At 35.9% G+C, this 7,419-nt stretch overlaps 1 long non-coding RNA gene across 2 annotated transcripts; it reads right to left on the bottom strand.

Moving 5' to 3' along the window:
- Positions 1-874: 874 nt before the first annotated feature.
- LOC149772854 (uncharacterized) lies at positions 875-7,004 on the bottom strand. 2 transcript variants are annotated; one of them, XR_016417572.1, is made up of 3 exons: positions 4,448-4,705; positions 3,804-3,978; positions 875-1,532 (listed from the first exon to the last, which is right to left on the bottom strand). It is a non-coding gene; the product is annotated as an uncharacterized LOC149772854 (long non-coding RNA). The 2 variants fall into 2 exon arrangements; XR_016417571.1 differs by having other exon boundaries at positions 3,804-7,004.
- Between the last annotated feature and the right edge of the window lie 415 nt (positions 7,005-7,419).

Raw genomic sequence — 7,419 nt, forward strand, 5'->3', positions numbered from 1 at the left:
CATGCCGCAGACATGTAGCATGATGTCCCACCCAGTCACATTATCCTGACACCAGGCCGACCAGTCCTAACACTAACCTCTTAATGCTGAACGCCAAGCGAGGCAGCTGTTAGTACCATTTTTTAAGTCTCTGGTATGACTCGGCCGGGGATCGAGATGTTAATTTAACCTGTGACAACCCATACTGAGAGCTGCTGGTGTAACGATATACCGGTATACGGGAATATTACGGTTTGCTGTTCTAACATACCGCGATACCATTATTATGCCCCGATTTGTTAACGGTCTTGCTTTCATTTTACAAATGAATATGTGTATTCCTCACAATTTGTACATTTTAATTCAAGAGCCATATTTTCTTTTTGGACTAAATACACGCTTACCACGAGATTGCAAATCCATTATTTGGTTTTCGGGAAAATTTTAATGGGTGTGAGTCAAGACCAAGGGATTTTTTTCAAGTTAAAAAATAATAATTTACAAGCTTCACTCCGCCTCATATGGTTACATCCTACTGCTAAAGGTACTAAATGAGAAGTACTCAATCCAGATTTCACAGTGAAACATGAGGTTGACTTGTTCTGGAATGAATCCCAGATATTGTTGGATAAGGATACTTCGAAATGCAGAAAGCTCAACAGTACAAGTTTCCACTCTTGGAAAATGCTATGCATTCCTGCAATTACGGAAATTGCCTTCAGAGAGAGGCTTTATTACATCATGAGGCATTGTCGAAATGTTAAGTTTCCTCAAGAAAATATGAAATGACTTATTTAACTCTTGCAATAAATTTAAAAGAACTAATTCAGATGTTTTCCAAAAGGTAAAACAATACTCATGTGAAGTTTAAATTAAAACACAGACATCCTAAAAATGGCAGTGAGATTTTTATTTGCTTTTAATTGTACTGTTTTCAGATGTTATAGACTTGCATAAATTTTAATTTAATTTCAATTATCAATTGACTACCATTTAACGACTTACATGGTAACACCACTTATAGACGTTGTATTTTTAAAGTAAATGTTATAGTGATTATTTCTTTGTTTTTTCCTTAAGTGTTACTGTGTTTCAATAAGTATTGCAATACGGGTTGTTGCATAGGAATATATAGCAATATGTTTGTTTGCTTATCGTTGCGCCTCTAATGATGGCAATATAGTCAGAGCCTATAGTCTAATACTGCAAATGTGTATGCTTCCATTTCACGATGTTGCTTTAGATTTCCAATACTATGAATGTTTGTATACATGTACATCCGTAAAGTATTTTTCTTTATCTTCACGGTATTTCCTAAATTCTGTCTTATTTTAAAATCACCCTCGAGGTACACATCTGCATTTGTTCCTTGGTGGACGACCGTAGTTGACACAATATCCACCTGACCGATAACATAATCCGTCCATACAGCCACCCGACCCTATGCTGTAGCAGGCCTGGGCCTGGGAGCCCTGGGAATGCAAGGGCTTTGGAATGCATATTAGAAGTATTGCAATCATCATGAGCGTGAACAGGATACGTCCAGAAGCCATCTAGAAATAGTATATCGAGAGCATGATTAATTATTTTCCTCCCATAGCAATGATTCAACGTATCTAAGTAATACATAGTAAATAAACATGATTTAAAACATCTTAACTGAGAGAGTTATGATTAAGATGTCTTTGGAGATGGTACAACTTTTATATTTTTGTTTCTTTGTTTGTTTGCGTTTTAAATATCGATCAAAACTGAATATGAATATATTGGAAAACTGAACGTCGCAAAAAACAATATAATGACATTTGTATCAGCCTTCAGTATTGGTGTAAAATGATACACAACTGAGAGTTTGAGATGATTAAAAACAGTACATGGAATGCAGAGGTGATTTCGATGAACTTGAAAACATGCATCATTCAATTGGAAAATGTAGATCAACGGTGAATATTAATATTTCTTATCGTTGTTTTCATATATTTGTAATGACTGATAACTGGAAATACATCATTGTCTCCAGATTATAGAATCAATGGTTTACTGTTGGAACCAGAATTGTGTGTGTATCCATTATCTTAGAGATATCCTTGTTAGAGCAAGACTAACACGACCCAGACCCCTAGCTACAAATAGATCCTCCAAACAGAGTGGGGATGAAAGATGGTAGACATGCCGAAGCACTATCACATGAAAAACCCAACATGCTGCTTACTGAATAAAATGCAAAATGTGTGTTTAAAATAGTACGTGAGAAAAGCCAGAAGATCTAAAGGATTAAATAAATCTACACACATCATACTATTACGACTTTATGGTCTTAAACTAAGTAACAGAAAAGAGGTAAAATCCGAAAGTTTTGCAAAATGTAACAAATACTTTATTTCACTAGAATGCAAAGTAAACTTTACAAAAAACTTACAGTATTGTAAATTAAATCCCAAATAATGATAAAAGTTCTATCAAAAGTCAAAACGTATGAAGTATCATTTGAGTTTCGGTGGTGTTCAAAATAAAATCCGATATTGAATCTGTCAATGTCCCTGTAGTCTCGAATGTGCTAATCTGCCAATGGCCTGGAATGTGGCGATGTGTTAACAGTCTTTGATGTATTACAATAATATAATGCAAGGTCTCCTTCTCTGAATTCACTATAATTCCAAATTAATATTTTAATGCAACAATATTATCGAACACTGTAAATTCCAGTGAATAATAATTTGAATAAATTCATCCTTGCATAAATAAAAACTGAACACAACAATATGACTGATTCTGCTTCGGATGTTCGGCAACATTGAATAATGTTAATGTAAATAAGTTTGTATACCCGTTTATTGACCTAGGTCGCAATTACCATTTTCTGGAAATACTATGTCAACATTATTGGGAAATTTTCTTTCTCGAAGTTTCAAAGGTCAAAATCAAGACTCTGTCTTTAACTATAACTGAAGTAAACATATTCACAATTAATAATGATCTGAATATTTAATCCATACAGAAATATTAGCTATATATTATGTGGTTTATAAAAATAAATGTTACTTGTAAGGAAGACTATTAACTTTATTTTGGACAAATGTCAGGTACAAAATACCGATATAGATATCATATAATCTTTTAGACAACCTAACAAACACCACAAACTAAATGTTCATAGCACTACTGGCAATCTAAAAAGTCTGCCTGCCAGAATGCCCATTTCAATTAACTTCTCCTGTCTTAAATGAGGTTAATCAAAGTTTGAACCTCGAGGATAGGAGAGCAAACAAAATTTACTAGATTCGCCGCCGAAGAAACTCTTGTATCAGGAGGCTTCAATGAGACAGAAAAGCAGCTCATTTTCCTGTTTATTTTTAATTTGTTTGGAAGGGTATACCTTCCTGGATTGTGTGTATTTCTTGATAGTCTGCTATTAGAACTTTTCTTTTAAATGATACCATATAGCCATTATCTGAGTGTTTTGCTTGTAAAACCGAAGACAACGTTTATATGTTCCAGTTTAATGAAAATTAATCTGCTATTTACAAAGTTTCCTTTTATGACAAAAGCTTTGAAATGTAATTTAGTTATATCAGTCATTACTACGGTTTGATTTGCTTTACAACATTGCAGATAAATGTTGTTATACTTCCGCTTACTATATGCTGTATTACGTATTCTAAAACAACAAAAAAACAAAAAGACCACGCAGAGGAGAATGAAGAAGATATACGCATACATATAAAATAGAAAATGATATCTTTTCCCTAAAATATAAGACGAAAAAGTGAAGAGAAACGAGAGAGAGAGAGAGAGAGAGAGAGAGAGAGAGAGATAGAGCTTACTTGTTTTCCTAGTTGTGAATTTCCAGTATGAATATGATTGGTAAAGAACACAATTTACATGTAGTGTCTCGATTCCAGACGGACGATGCTGAATTATATCCGATTACATTATTATATTATCAAGGGACATCTTAATTGTCCGATGTGTTAATTGCTGCTCTTCATTATCTGCTTTCTAAAAGAAATGAGTGAGAAATAATCCCTACCTTGATGCATACTTGTTAAAACCTTGACTTTCTGAATGCTCTTAACTAGATCCCGAGATTCTCACATATACCATATATGTTGTAATCTAATTGCTGTGAAAAACAAATTAATGACAGCAACAAATGCGATATTTTACCACATGAAACCAAACTTTCTACCCATTTTAAGCATAAATGCGTTAAGGACATAGGCAAAAAGTTTGCATATTGAAGTTGCTCAGGTGGGAAAACATTAGACGATATACCCAAGGATCATGATTCAAATATCCGAAGATTATGAATTTTATAAGTTTCTAACCTGTATGATACATTTTTTATTATTTGTATTAAATATTAATTCTGCATAGTATTATCAATCATTCTCCTAAAGAATCCAGGGATAGCACTTTCCTTTATGTTTTGTGTATATTGTAATTCTCTATAATTATTCCTATATACCTTGATTTCTTGCATAGGAATCCGGAATGACCTCTAGATAGAGCAGAATGAGTTACTAGGTCCCCATGCTAGTGTGTCTGCTACACCGACTCAAAAGCATCAGTTATTGGTGATGTGTGCTTTAGTCGCGATGAAATATGGGCTAGTGCGTGCAGTCCAGGCGATGGGTGCTTTTACCCGCGGACCTTGGTTCGAATCTCCATACAGTACGAATTCAAATTCTCTAACCTGTATGATATTAAAATTTGTATTATAATATAAATGAGCAGATAAATTACATCAACACTATTGATCATGTACCAGCTATATATTCCATGCTTTTCGTTCCTGCTTACAGTTTCAATATGTGTGAAAACGTTTGTGAGTTGCGTTTACATGGTAAGACGTAAATACACTGCAAGCATTATAAGGTCGAATATGAACTCTTGAGAAGTTTAAGAAAATACATATATTATGAACGATATCTAATAATACAATATATTTTACTGGTGATGGTCCCAGTTTCGCCATTTCTACTACAAATATCACCGTACGAACTGCAGTAATATGAACTCTCAGATGATAACGGTAAATTAATTAACTAAAAATACATAGTATAAAAACCATTATGATTCTTGAACGACTGGCGTAATAAACGGTTTAATTCCATTCATCCTATATTGCGCTCCGACGAGATTAATTTACAGAATTAATGGGGGAAAAAGCCATCCCAAATATTAGTTTGCAATAATAACATCTTCGTCCTAGTCCAGCATCAATAGTACATGTCACAATAAATCTGATACTTGTTTTCTATTTCTGTTACATGCATAGCAGAAGTAATCCATCCATACCTAAATACGACTCACCTGGGTGATTTAAATATTTGCTTTGCAATCTGAACATGATGACGAGGACGTAGCAGTGTTCATCGAGCAGCTTCAAGCTAAATTTGACCAGGCACCCAAAAAACATATTTTATTTATTCAAAGAGACTGAAATACCTATGTAGGAGAAGACGCACGGGCAGACTGGCGATAATTGTGTGGTAAATACTGCAATGAACAGACTAACGAGAGATGATTTCAAGACGCCAAGAGAGGTAAGTATCAGGTTTGGAATTGACAAATTTAAAGATCCTTGCGAAGCACAATCATCTGAAGTATCAATATGCAGCGAATATGAACCAGTAACACTTCTGGGCTCTGAAGAAACAAACCTATATTCCTTCATCACCACTTTTAATACGGCAGTAATAGGTACAACCAGCAAGGTCCACTGGACACATCGTAGATAAAGAAGCCCTGGATAAAAGAATATGTCCTCTACTTCTATGACATTAGACAAAGTCTGATGAGGAAGCGAGAAGACCACGAATGCGTACAAGTTGGTGAAAGATCTGAAAACAGAGAAACTGAATAGATCAACCACGATCCAGTCTGGTACGAGTCTCACAGACGATCTATGATTCTTAACCTATGACGGAATACTGTTCAAAACTATTCAACCTGGAGACTTCAGGAGAATAAGCTGTACTAAATTTCCTACTGACCACAACATTGATTGACCATCCGATCCTCAGGGAAGCGGTAGAGGCTGCTGTAAAGGAACTAAAGAAAGGGAGGTCTACTGGGGAAGACAATATTTCAGCAGAACGTGATTAAACGTAAGGAAGGAATCCCCAGGATGGATGTCCTCGCAAAACTCAGCAACAAAATCTGTCAAACAGGAGAATCCCCCACCATATGGACCAAGTTTCTGATCATCACTCTTCCTAAGAAAGGAAATCTGCAGCTGTGCCAGAACTACCGAAGAATAAGGCCTCATCTGTCACCCAATTAAGGTTATGTTTATGATCATCCTCAACAGAATGAAGCCTCAAAGACAGCACATCATTGCTGGATAACAAGCAGGTTTCAGAGCAGCACATAGCAATATAGAACAGCTCTTTAGTCATAGAATCCTCTGTGAAAGGTATCTACAGCATCAACAAGACCTCCATCATGCCTTTCTGGACTTCAAAAAGGCTTTAGACAGAGTATTACATGCAGTCTTTGGACCATAATGCGGATATACAACATAAACGCAAAACTAATCAGCACCATATAAAACATGTACGATTAGCGCAGATTTCCCCAGTGGCAACATTGTAGGAGATTGGTTAAGATCTACAATCGGTGTCGAACAGGGGTGTATTTTCTCACCAATCTCTCCAAAATCTACCTGAAATTGGTCATGTCCGATGCCTTGGAAAACCATGACGCCAGTGTCAGTATTGGAGACAGAATAATCACCTATATGCGCTTAGCAGGAGATGAACAAGAACTGGAAACCTTAGGGAACCATCTCATCCTACCGTAACCAAGATATGACAAACAATCCGAGCGTCAACTGAAGGAAATAAGATTTAATAGACAGAAACGATGGTCACAGTTACAACCTTTAATATCTTGGTGTTATAACCATTGATGAAGGTTCAAAACCCTAGATTCTTTCCAGGTTTGAACAGACAATTGCGCTGGCTAGGCTGAAAATTATTCGGAAGGAGAGGAATAGTATGCTAGGGTCCAAGATCAAGCTTATGTTATGTACATATTCCTGTATGCATGTGACGCATAGACCCAAACTAGAAGAATCGACGCTTTCGAGATAATATGATATTGATATTGAAATATCCTACAAATCGAATAATTAGAGAACGTGTTTAATGTGCACATCAGAGTCCAAGGCGTAAATATACCATATAAAGAGTCGTTCACCACCATAAAGAAACGCAAATTAAGATGGTTTGGTCACGTCGCGATCTCATCTGACCTGTCAAAGACAATCCTACAGGGTACAGTGTGAGGAAATAGAAAACAAGATAGACAGTAGAAGAGATCGGATGATAACATCAAAGAACGAACAGGCATGGACTTTGCAAAGTTCCAAAGAGCAGCTACGAATACAGCAGAATGGAGAGAGATTGTCGCAAAGTCATAAGTGGTGCTCCT

The sequence above is a fragment of the Sinohyriopsis cumingii genome, unplaced genomic scaffold, assembly GCF_028554795.1.
Source record: "Sinohyriopsis cumingii isolate HCF-2022 unplaced genomic scaffold, ASM2855479v2 utg001101l, whole genome shotgun sequence".
NCBI lineage: Eukaryota > Metazoa > Mollusca > Bivalvia > Unionida > Unionidae > Sinohyriopsis > Sinohyriopsis cumingii.